At 40.3% G+C, this 13,061-nt stretch overlaps 1 long non-coding RNA gene across 1 annotated transcript in view; it reads left to right on the forward strand.

Annotated features, from left to right (window-relative positions):
• The first annotated feature begins 9,070 nt into the window (after positions 1-9,070).
• LOC116444638 overlaps positions 9,071-13,061 on the forward strand; it is a 32,024-nt gene continuing 28,033 nt past the window's right edge. Inside the window, exon 1 of the long non-coding RNA XR_004240425.1 lies at positions 9,071-9,323. This is a non-coding gene — a long non-coding RNA (uncharacterized LOC116444638). The remainder of the gene's footprint in view (positions 9,324-13,061) is intronic.

A 13,061-nucleotide genomic window follows, 5' to 3' on the forward strand; every position in this document is an offset into this window, starting at 1 on the left:
TCTTTTTGAACAGCTCAAGTATTTATTTAGCCTTTCAATTAAGACTCTTGGAATACTGTAGTTACCAATTGTAAAGCTTAGTGTTGCTAGTGTATCTTTTTAAAGGGGATAATATGGATCTTCTCGATTACATTTTAATTGAAATTAATTTGGAAACCTCTACATGAAGGGCATGGTAAAATACCCTTCCCAAGGCTGCCATTTGCTCATAGCCAAATACAGGTTAGCAGGTGCTCTGGCAAGGAACAGCAGTGAAAGCCATTATTGGGTGAATAATGCTGAGGGATGGCAAAGTTCCCTCCTGGCAGAACAGGGCCTCCTCTTCCATTGTCACTTTTTCTCTGTATGCACAAGTCTTTATTTCTTGCTCTTTCAAATCTTGATTATTTTATTTATAGAGGGTTTTTTTCCCCCTCATTGTTCTATTCTGAATAGAATATCTTATTCCAAGTAGAACATTTTATTTGGAAAAGCTGTAGCCAAACAGAAGGGCTGGAGAATCTGACCTACTAATTCTCCATCATTTCACATTGTGCAATTGTTTATATTTTCAAAAAGAGGCAGCAGAATGATGCCCAATACATGTGTAGTGGGCTGTATAATTTTTGCATAAATAGGTGACATGCAAGGAATATAAAAATCCATCTTATGTTTACCACCTAAATGCTTTCAGGTATGTGGTTCTTTTTCTTTATAGCATGTTTAACCTTTGTCTTCAGTGCCATGGAAGTATTACAGCAGAATTTAACAGGGGTGGGCTGCAATGGCTTTTATAACCAGAGCTCCAATATTGACAATTAATTAATAATTATCTAATAATTAATTATTAATAAATAATCAATTAAAAGTTCCTTATTAGTATTTAACTGGATAGTTAATGACTGAGGTCAATATGACCATTTTCAGAACTAGTTTTTCTGGTAATCTGTAAGATTTCTAGAATCTGTCCCTTTTGTATGTGTGATCTGTTAGTCTGTGTTCCTGGTACCTCTGCCTGCTCTTCATAACTGCACCTCAGGACCAGCTGCTTGGAAATGCTGCTGGTCCCACTCATGAATTGGCATGGCAGTTTTTCATTTGCTAATTACACTTTTTCAGTCCCCAGCTCTCTCTTTCTCCTCTCTGGCATAGTTCTGTCATTAACATGTTCAGGAACCTGATTTTAATATCTTTATTTCCCAGTTATGCCCTGTGGGCGGCTGGTTTAGTCTCAATTTACATTTTGTGTAATTAACTCTGAGCTGTAAGGGCACTGAGCAATTCACTTATGTGGCAGATGCCACTTTTCAGAAGATGTGCACTTGGCTGGCACAGAGCTCATGTTTTGTTTGTCTGGGGGTTCAGCAGCCCCAGTCCCAGTGCTGCCAAAAGTGGGAGTTAGTGTTTGAGGGGTGAAGGCTGGAGATTTGGAAGCACTGGAGTGTGAGGAGGGAAGCTGCTGCTGGTAGGGAAGAGGGGTCAGTGGCTGGTGCCTGACCAGACAGGAGTCAGGCAGCAGACAAGGCACAGGGGTACAGTTTGGTGCTACAGGATTTGGGAGCTAACAGGATCACAGCTGTGTGTTTAAAGGCTTGCTGGCTCTGAGGAGGCCGGATTCTGGAAAGCAAAATTACCGCAGTACAAGTGGGGTGCAGGGTTATGGCTAAACCTAGAGATAAATGTGGGAGTGTTGTCAGAGGCTGTGAAACAGGGGCTATTTGGTTCCCAAGATTTTATTCCATATCATTATTTGTCTCCTGGTGGTTCAAATAAAAATGATACCTCTCCTTAAAAATCATTTTTGTTAGCGTAGGCTGGTATTTCCAGCAGAAGCAGTGAAATAACAGAAAAACCTCGTTGCTCAGTGCAGCAGGGTAACTTGTGGGCGAGTCATCCCTCATGTCACAACAAAGAGGAACTGGTCATTATTTTCTGTGGGCTTGCATTCACAGGGCTTTGAGGGTGTGTAGATGGAGGAGAGAGCAACACCAGAACTTCTGAGCTGTTCCTTCCTGCCCAGTTCAGTACAATGCCTTGCTTCCTTGAGGTGGCCCAGTGCAGCCCCATCAGATATGAGCCACAAGCCTCCTTCCAATGTAAGGCATGGGCTTGTGATCTCAGTAATGGCATTCTCCATGTCCATCTGACTAAGTGGGTCCTGTGAGGGCTGCAGAGGAGGGAATTGGCTCTTCTGGCTTAATCCAGTGCCTCTGACATGGGTGCATAAAGATTTTCAATGTGCAGATTAATGCCAACCTACTGCTCTTTCTAAGCTTTGGGATCAAGTGGCAGGAATATATGAAAAGAGAGAAATGAATTTGCAGGCTTCAGAGAGACAAGTGCAATTGTTTGTATGTTGTTTGTAATTGTTTGGGCTAAAATTGATTCCTAAGGACTCAACACAAACTTTGCCTACTCTGCTGTGAGCATTCAGAAAGTTTTTGTCTAGCTTCCAGTACGAAAGTTCATGTGTAATTCTGATTAGAAATTGTTCTAGGGTGCTGTTACTAATTTAGTAACCTGTGGTAACTGTGAGCATCTCCCAGCTACTGTTTACTGGCAAGCCTTGTATTTATTAGCTAATGGCAACTGTGAAAATTAACAGGCTTTGTCATTTCACTTCTGAGTTTGTAAGGAATAAGAGATTCATCTTTCCAAAGAACTAAGGAGTGGATGCTGAAACATGCTTTATATATGTAATTTCATCTGATCTCTCAGGATGAAGTGATGCATCTGTTAAATTAGCTCTAGTCAGGTCTGGTCACCTGGTTCTTGCTGTCTAAAATTTAATGTTGAATGATGGAAACATTATATAAGGAGTGAATGCAAACAAGGTTTCCAGCATCACGAAAAGCCAGTGTTGCTTCAGAGAGAGAGAGAGAGGGAAGAGCAAGGCAAAATGACAGCGTGAAGACATAAAGTGAGATGAACTACAAATTTCAGTGCAATCAAATCTTGTTCTCCTGACACGTTTGAACATTTGCAAGAAGATAAAACAAAATCTCAATTTCAAGTTATGTAAGAGATGCAGAAGTAATAGCTCAGATGCAGCACATTTCAAGGAATTGATTTCCAGCCAAACTGTCTGTTACTATAAAACACCGGCAGATACAGGACACATTTCTGCTACTTTTCATGAGGTTTGTATAGTTTTGTTTTGTTTTTAATAGTAAACCACAGACACTTTTATGAGATCACAGTGTTGTGTTGTGCAGAGTTTGAAGTCAATATCCAGCAATTGATCTTGTCAAAGCTCAAAAAAGCCTTGAATTCTGTAGGAGTTCCGATATTCCAGGACCCTGTTGAAAGAGGAGACTAGAAGTAAACTAGCCTTATGACAGGAGTATGGTGTTACTGTCTCTGTGTGAGACAACAAGTGTGCTTAAGTAGTTGCCATGGATATGCTCCGGCTCAGCTTGTGGCTGGGGAAAGGGTTGGATGTAAACAGGGGCTGGCACTCCCTCAGAGGAGTGTAAGTGCATAAAAACTGCAGGTTTTGTCTGCACTTTAAAACTGAAAGTAGCTTCCAGTACTCGTCAAGTAAAGTTGGCCTCGTCTCACTTCAACTTTCTGTTGAAAAATTCATTACATATGGAAATATATATCTTCAAGCAAAGAGAATTAAACTAGAAAATATAGCATTAAGAGTTGCTTTTTGTCCAGGAAGGCTAATAAATATGTCCATTGTCTTCTCCTGTGCATAGCTGATAGAAATTCCACACATTTGAATGCCACCAATGAGATTTTCTTGTGCTGTAACACTGGGAATTTGCTATCCTGCTCCCAGACTTTCACTGTGGGAGCAGTGGAACTGGCTGCTGTCAGGGCTGGCATCTGCAATTCCAGTCAAGGGAGCTAAAATTGTCTCTCATTATGATAGTATGGCTTTGTAGTTTCCTGCCTGACACTTAAAAAGCTAATTATTGCTAAAACACAGCACAGCAGAAGAGGCAGAGGAACTCATGAAACATGAATTGAGACTGAGTGTCACATAGATATCAATGGGAATAAATTGCTTTTTGTTCTGATGCAGCTAATTGGTATTTCTGTGAGGTATTTCTTCACTCATTGAAATATTGAAAGTGAAATGTTATTATTAAGATGGTTTTGTCTTTTTTTGCCAAATCACTCATTGCTTTGTAGCCTGCTACAGAAATGCAGCTCTCCCACACCTGGAGTTTGCACTATAGTAGCACCTATTGTGTACTTTTTAAATTTGTATCTGATCTAAACAGGAGGGAAAAACATTTTTTTCCTTGGTTTATGTCTATATTCAAGATAATGGGATTAAAAAGGATGTCCTGGATGACCAAGTCCTGGTCCTTACTGTCATACCCACCACATCCTACAATCCTCTTTGTAAATGTATTTATTCCATCTTAGAAGTGGCTTACTGTCTCCATATCCTTTTCTCCTGACTGTCCCAGGACATTATTGCTCTACTGATCCTCCTAATTTTCAGTTTAAAATCAGCCACTGGATTCCCATTTCTTGGGAACTGCCTTTCATCTTGAGGAGCACTTACTCCTCACAGGGTTTTACGTATTTGTGGGAAGTAGTCATGTCCTGCCTCCCACTCCCTAATTTACCAGGCTGACTGCACAAGGGCAGTCTTTAACTCTCCTTTTGGTGAGGTGGCTGCTCTGCTTTCCACCCCTGATCACCATTTTAGCTTGGATTCATTTTTTTTAGTATGGATGACCAGGACTGCAGAGTGCCAGCTCTAAAAGAACACTGAAAATCAAATTGCCTTTCATTTCTAAGAGTTTTGGAATGCACTGTCTTCCAGCATTTGCTAATCTTGCCAGAGATTTGTAAGATGCTGAAGAAAAATATGTATGTCATGGAAAATAGGTGCATGGCTTGTTGCTGAGATGGGAGATAGTATTTCCTTTATGCATTAAGGGGGGAACAGAAAATGCTGTCCCCAGTAAATGTGAAATATATCTGTATTATCAGTAAGCTTTCAAATTACAATTTTAGCCATTGAAGCTTCTTAAGATGAAATTGAGTGCATGGTTTTATCTCTTGCTCGCCAGATAGAGCTGATTCCCTGGAATTCCTGTTTTCAGCAATATTATCTGGCTTCTCAGCCACATTCTTTGCAGAAAGGGTGGTGTTGCAGGAAAGGCCAGTCTGGTTGCATCATAATACTCAAGGGGCAACTGGAGCTCACTCATCAGCTAAATCAGGTCAAAGAAATACTTCTTCCCTCTCTTCACAAACTTCAGTTTCTTGGGTTTCTGAGATTCAAGATAAGCTTATCTTATTTCTACAGCAGTGTTTTCTTCTACGCTTACAAATTAAAAAAAAAAATCACTTAGCCCTGCTAGGCCTCGAAAAAAAAGGTTTGATTTTTAAAGAGAAGTGTCTCTGGTTTCTCAACAGTACACAGCTCTTCTCAGAGCCCAAAGTAGGCCCAGATTACAGTAAGAAATTATTTGTGAATAAGCAAGTATTGAAGCTGTCTCTAAAAGTAATCCCAACAGTAAAAAACACCTCCACCAAACCCCGAATGTGGCTCTCTTGGCAAAGAGAACCAAGAAAATTGCCCCCAAGCCCCCTTAATAGGATGAATGCATAACTAGAAAAATGGTAACTAGGACGTTTCTCTAAGTAGATCGTTTAGGTGAAGTTCATAAAGAAAGTTTTCAGGAAATTCATGCATTTTACCCAGACTTCCTACCTGACTTACTGGAAAAGCATTACTGAAATTAACCTGGGGTTGATCTCCTAATTCTCTCAGAGGGGCTGTGACTGCGCAAACTCTCGCTCCTCGGGCTGTGTTAATTTCACATTCCCGTGTGGTTTTTCTGTATGGCAACATCAGGATGAGTCACAAGAAGTACAAAAGATAAAGCTGAATTGAACCCAGTCACAGAGACAAATTCAGCTCCTTTTATAGCAATTGATTAGAATCTCTCTGTGATATAAAGAATTAAGATAGTTTAAATACAGTACTAGCACTTTTTGGCTAGTAATGAATTTCTGTAATTCCCTAACATTTCAAACATATGATTGTTCAGCATATGAAGGAAAAATAGATGAAAATATGGTAAGTGGTGATTATCTGCACTTCTGTTTTCTCTGAGAAAAAAATGTCTGAAATGGTTGTTAAAAAGGACAAAGCTGTATCAGCTGCCAATCACATGCTAGTAAAAGACTAAAATAATTGTTCAGAAATAAGGCATACATTTTGTGGTGGATTATGTTAGGGGGGTTTGGGGTTGGTTTTTCTTGGTTTATTAAATTTTTTTTAAAAAACTTAAACTCGAGGAATGAATTCTCAAAATCCTCACGTGGTTCTTTGCTCCCTTAGTGGTTATGGGCCGATTTTCCATGACTGTAATGAGGGCTGAAACAACCTGGAATAATGGAATGGAGTGTGCCATTTACTCCTTGAAAACTGCTTTTGGTGGCTGCATTTCTGTGAGCAGCCAGTCATTCTGTTTGTAGGGTTCGTTTTGATGTTGCCCCACACAGTTACATACAGCATCAGTAGTTGCACTTTTTCTTACAAACTTACAGAATCTGATCATCCTTATGCCAATTTTGGATAAATTTTAGTGAAATTAATTCTAGTTTATACATTGCTCTGTAATCTATTTGATGCTATTCTCAAATGGCATTGAAGAATTTAAAGCACTTTAAACCTGAGCTGGGTAATCTCTGCGTCGTGACTGATTTATTTTTCATTATTTTTATCACATCAGGTCAGCTACAGAACATACATTAATGTCATAAACTTTTAAAAAATGGTTTTCTGGCTTATTCATGAAAGTTTGTTATGAATAATTGATGCATTTTCCGATGCTCTTAGAATGATTTCTACAAGCAGTAATATAGATTGTATGTCCCTGAGAACAGAGGAGTCTAGAAGCAGTCAGCAGTAGGATTGTCTGCTGCGTAAAGCTCTATTCTGGGTCAGATTTTGAAATATAGATAAGGAACCATCTTTCAGAAGTTACTTTTAATTTGTATTTTGTTTGGACTTCAGACTCTCAAGAGCCCTGCTTCTGGCAACTTGTAAGTTTTCAAAAAGATTGTTTTCAGAATATTTCTCAACAGAATAAATTTCATTAAATTTTTTAAATAAAGCTGCTTGATTCAGTGTTAGCTTTTACACATAGGGGCCCCAGCTCTACCAGCAGACTGCATTTGACAGTGGGGGCTGTGGAACAGCAGCTGTAGATTGTTCCCATTGATAAAACCCAAGCACCAAGGGAACACTTAGTTGCTCTTAGTTACTCTTTAAAACCTTTCTTGCTTTCCTTTTTGCTAGAAAATGTAATAAGAATTGCTGTCGTTGAAAGGCTTCTACATGTCTTGCACAAAGATCAAGGCCAGTTTATCTGCTTCATTCTTACTCTATAATTAATTTTAATTAACTTGAGTTGCAGTATGTAAAATACAGGTAAAATGAAAAATGTTTTCTAATTCACTTTCTATGCTTTACATTGGATTAGTTTTCTTCAGTTATTGGATGGATGGAAAATGACTTATATCTGTAAAATTTAATCACATGTTGCATATTAAAGTAGGAAAAAAACCTGCTCAGAGAAACACAAAAATTGAGTGGATAAATATTGATAAATCACTGAAAAACAATTTTTCGTTTAATTGCATGCAAAAATTCACTTTAAATTTAGTAGACAGCCAGTCTACCACTGTTCTGCTATAGTGTTTTCAATTACAAGAACTTGTCATTCACAACATTTTACAATTAAAACTTGCATAACATCCCAAAATCACAGAATTTGCTTCCTTTACTGAGAAATATAATACAAAGCTGCATGGCCATTACCCTTAACCTGTGAGGTTCTGCGCGTGCTACCCCTTATGACATGGAATTTGGGAGACTAATGTGCTTTTAAGCAGAGACACCATTTTGGGAGCCTATTTTTATTAATACAGTGAAATGCTATTGTGAGCACATGAAGGGAAAAGTCTACTAAGTCCGTGGAGAATTTTGTTCCTGGAATTTCAGAGTGTGTGCAATAAAATATGCATCTCTAACAAGAAAAATATCTGGGGAAATAAAATCAATGACTGAAAAGAGTGCTGAGGCTTTCAAGTACAGGAAAGTACTACATGCTACAAGGCTGTAAAGTTTTCTTTCAGATTAATTTGATAATAAATTAGGTCTTGGTTTGCTATGGTCAGAACAAGATAAATCAATGATGGCTGAATCAAGTTACAGGGTAAGATTTGTCATGATACAAATACGTGTATCTCCCTTTCCTGGGGTTAGTTTAGTTGGTACAGTCTTAATGTTTCCTGTTGTGCCATGTGGGCCGGCCCATAAAATGCAGCTATTTCCCACTGATTCCTTTATTTCTACCCTGGAGATTGTACCCGCCCCGCCCAGCACCGACAGCAGGCACAGACTGTTTCCTGTACGTCCCGTTTTCACGTGCAGCATCTCAGTGCTGGTGTGAAACAGCTTTAATTACCCTGACAACTGAGCATGCTGAAACTCAGGGCACTGCTGGATATCACACTTTGCCTGCCCTGCACATCTCTTGCTGGAGCTGATATGGCTCAGGGCAACAGCAGAACTAAAGCTGATAAGCTTTGCATCTGTCCTGAAGGGATGTGCAGTTAAGGCAACAATTTTGTAGAGGATGCTGAGGTAGTAAATACCTGGTGCAGTTCAGATTCCTCCAGAGGTCCACAGTCTGCACCAGCAAGAGACAAATTGGATCCCAAGAGCTTTCTTCCTTTTATACTTTAGCTAAAGAAAAATAGTTTTTTATATGGCTACTGACAGTGTTAGCAGCTTTGGTGAATGGGGTGGAGAGGGGTAGGAGCAGCAAGTAAAGCCCCAGGGTAAATGTGGGCTCCCGGCTTAGTTTGACACGAAAATTGGCATTTGTCTTTATAGATAACAAGTCAGATAACCAGAAGGACTGTGGGCAGGTAGCATAACTAGGAGAAGCAGGATTATGGAGGAAGTGACTATAGGAATGACAGAAGGTATGCCAAGTGGAGACAGGTAAGACTTTTATGGCTTGGAGTTATCACCCAATATGGAATCTAGGTTGGCAGAATAAATGGCTGAAAAAAACAGTGCACATTAGAAATCGTGAAATTCAATTAGCAATGAGCAATGTCAGTGGGGTTTGTGGAGGTTTCAAACATCTGTGGTCTGAAAAGTCAGACTGGAATATTGAGGGAAACAGATCTTCAGACAAACGTAATAACCAGGTTTTTTTTCCTTCGGAAATACTGTTATCAGCCTTTCTCATTCCAAACAGTTTTCTGGTTGTGGGAGAAAGAAGTAACTCCAGAAAAACAGTGTGCTGAGTGTGAAAGGAGTGAAGCTCCATTTTACTACTTAAAAGGTAAAGCACCGTGAGCTGATAACACTGTTGAGTGATTACACTGAGGACTGTCATTACATGGAGGGAGAAGAAGGGAAAGGAGGAAGAATAATGCAAAATAAGATGCTTCAGAGGAAACATTTCAGATGATGGATACCTAGGTTATTCTTCTTCAAGCATCAACTGTCTTCTGTTATGATCAGTGTTAGATGAATCAACCCTGAAACAAATTAAAACTGCCCCTATCCCAAGTTCAAGTGTGTGCATAAGAATTTTGAAATTATAATTAAAATAGATGGTCTTCCTTTCATAATGAGCCAGAAAACCAGACAAAAATTTGGGTAGCTACTGTAGCAGCTTGCTGGCACCTCAGCAGGTGCTGGAGCCCCTTCACCTGAGCAGGCAGTGTGGTTCTGCCAGCACAGAGCTCAATGCAGGTTAATCTGTTTGGCTGTATTATTGCTGCAGTGAATCTGCTTCTGGTTACCAGGCTGAAGCCAGCTCAGAGACCTTTCTACCCTAAGACAGACTGCAATATTGCTGTTGCTTTCCAAGAACTCTTTATGAACATGTTATAGTTAGTAGAACTGTGACGTTGGCCTGGGATCTGTTTCCTAAGATACAGCATCAGCCAAATTCTGCACTTTGTTTTTTTGTAAGTATGTGTGAAAGTTCATAAGGAAGGAAAAAAATCAAGTATTTTCATTCTTTAGCTTCACTTTTACTGTCTCTTGGAAAAGTGTCTCTTGTAATTAAACCAGAGCATCTAAAGTGAAGGTGGTTGGATCAAGTTGTTCGGGAATCAAACTGTATTTTTGGTGTGAGATGTGGCATGTCACTTCAAAACTTCATTCTGATGATAAGTGGGTCAACTGGTCCAAAAAAGAGTAGGGTGTTTGACTGTGAGGAGCAAAGATTTGCACTGAGCTTTGCTAAAGAATTGTCCATATTCAAACTGGTTAGCTGATGGGTTCTGTCAGGTCACAGAGGAAGCTCTAAGCACCCCTTTGCAAGAACATCGTTTCCGGGACTATGCTTGCTAACCCATGACAGTTTCTTTCAAAGTGTCAGGGACTCAGAACAGTACAAAGGAACCTTGGGTATGGGGAAGGTGTTTAATGGTGGCACATGGCTGAGAACAGGGTCAGTCTGGCTACTGCTTCCAGCTGACCAGCACGTGCTTGGGTTTTGTCACTGTTTCCTTCATTAAGGGGGCCTCTACAGCTCTGGTCACAGCCCCAGGAAAGCCACTGCCAGTTTGCTGGTGACTTGCCAAATCTGCTGTCCCTCCAGATGGAGAAAAACCAAAATCTGTATGATTAATAAATGCAAGTTATGCAAATGAGAGATGGTTGAATGAAACTGTAAGTGATCAGTGTTCTGTGCTCAGTGTGCCCAAAGGAGCAAGAGAAATCCACTTAGATGTAGTATAGCCTGGAAAATATAAAAAGCAGTTGTAAAGCTGAGCTTGGACTTCTGGGGGTTCCTGACGTGTCAGCCATCAAAAACTTTGGCTTCTGTATTGACTCAAAGTCTTTTACATTTGCTTACCCTGGAGTTGTACAGTCTTGTTTCTGATCATGACATATGGCTTAGGGGGATAAACATGGGGCAGAAAAAGTTATTAGGAGAGAAGTAACAGCAGGCAAATGTGCTGACAGTTATGAAAAAATGGGCCCTGATTTAGACCTTTTAGTTGTTACTAGCAGTCTGTCAGTGACTGCACAGCTCAATGAAAGTAAGCCAGGATTACAGAACTGGTTTTACAAACAATTTGCTTTTTTTTGCTTGTTTTGGCCACATCCCAAGGAAGTTTTCCTGTTGCAGTGGCTGTGAAAGTTGATTTTGGAGGGCAGAGAAACAAATATACTTTGTTGTGTAGCCTTGTTAAATGAAGGACAGGTGTTCAGTAGCCAAAACAACAGATCAGAGGCAACCTATTTGTGTATTTTAATGGTTTGAAAATGTCTATTTGAAACAGCTTCTAAATAGTTGGAGATTCTTATCTTGATATAAAGGAAAGGCATTTGAATAACAGCATTATTTGTAAGATTATATTTCGTTTGGGAAAAGGTCACAAATAAAAGGTGAGATTTTACCAAATGTTCTCTTCAAACAGAAACTGCTTGGGACTGACTGATCCCTGTGAGTCAGCCTCTATAACATTTACTGACACTGACTCAATTGTACAGACCAACAGCCAAATCATATTTAGAGGAAAAAAATATCCAGGGTATGATGGTTGAATTTAGTTGCTTTTCTTAATCTGTGTGCACTTCAAATCTAGGGACAAAAAGTCTTTTGAACTGAAGAAGTTGTTAGTCTGCAGTCTATGAGAAGAAAGGAAGGAAACCCAGCAGTACATAGTGAGCTGGAGGTTATAATTTCCTTCCCTTCATCATTACTGGGTTTTTCTGGGTATACAGGTAATACATAAATTTTTAGTCAGGTAGTCTCCTTCCTGATTATACCATACTCTGGTCAGCACAACTTTGTGCTTCACAGTCCCTCCAGCTGTTTTGGGCACTTTCAGAGACCTTTCTCCTTGTCCTTGTGTCTCACATGTCTGGCACTACACTACTTTGCAAGTTCGAGTGGGATCTAGGCAAATAAGTCTCTGACCTCCAATTATTTTTCTGTCTGCATACATTTGCATACATCTGTGTCTGTCTCTCTCTCTTACTTTAAATGACCATATCTCTTCATTTTGAGAAAAAAGAAATTGGTGCTATGTTTAATGTTAGCTCCCTTATTGTGTTTTAAGCTGTTACAAACCTCATCATGGGCTGACAGCCCCTTTGGTAGCTTTTGCAAAGTTCACTTTGATGGAGTGTGTTGAGAGCTTTGTTTAACACAGTGTGTAGCCTGCATTAGAGTACAATTCTCAGAGCATCTAGCAGAATTGAGACTCTGAGTCTGACTCACCTTTATTTGGGCTTCATAGTTCCTCAGACATCTTGCAGTGAGATCAGAGCTTTGGCACTTAGCTTTCAGATGTTTTCTCTGTTTAACCTTATAGGTTGTTACAGTACACATTTGGTATCTGTGGTAGAAATGTGATTTTTCCCACTGCGATTTTCCCATGCAACCCACCTTTTCCTCTCCCAATAAAATGGCTTAACCATACAGTCTTGCTTTGGTTTTCCTCCTGAGGAACTTGTGGAGTGGGCTCCCTTCTTGCACAGCTGACAGCTGGGCTCGTACTTCACTTGGCCTTAGGGCTGCCTGAGGTGTTTCTGCAGCAGCAGCTCGTTGGCCTGATTTGCGATTCCCTGTTTGGCCACAAAGGGCTGGCAGCAGGCTTCTGTCTGGTTGGTTGATTTGTGTGTTACAGCTGACTTCTTGCTCCCAGTCAGATGGGAAATTGTGCTGCCTGTCCACTGCTGGACAGTGCTGCCAAATGGTGCTTTAGACAGCTGCTGCTCCTCACCACGGAAGCAGAGGGGTGATAGATAAAACTGTGGATGTATCTGATCTGATTTTGAGTTTTCTGAAGGACCTTTATCATTGCCTTGGTGATATCAATGCCCTAAATGCACCTAGAAGTGGTGCTCTGAGACCCCACCTTCTGTGGGTGGGCTTCCCACGTGCTGTGGGGCTCACACAGCCGTATCAGCCCTTTTGTCCAGTGCCACTGGCAGGAGAGCAGCTAGGCTGTAACATCCAGGAAACGCTCTCCTCTGCCTCAGGCGCCTGAGAGAAGCCTGCTCTTCCTTCATTTATTTTGCGGGATTCTCAAGGCTGGATGCAACTCAGTCT

This window comes from Corvus moneduloides, chromosome 5 (assembly GCF_009650955.1).
Source record: "Corvus moneduloides isolate bCorMon1 chromosome 5, bCorMon1.pri, whole genome shotgun sequence".
NCBI lineage: Eukaryota > Metazoa > Chordata > Aves > Passeriformes > Corvidae > Corvus > Corvus moneduloides.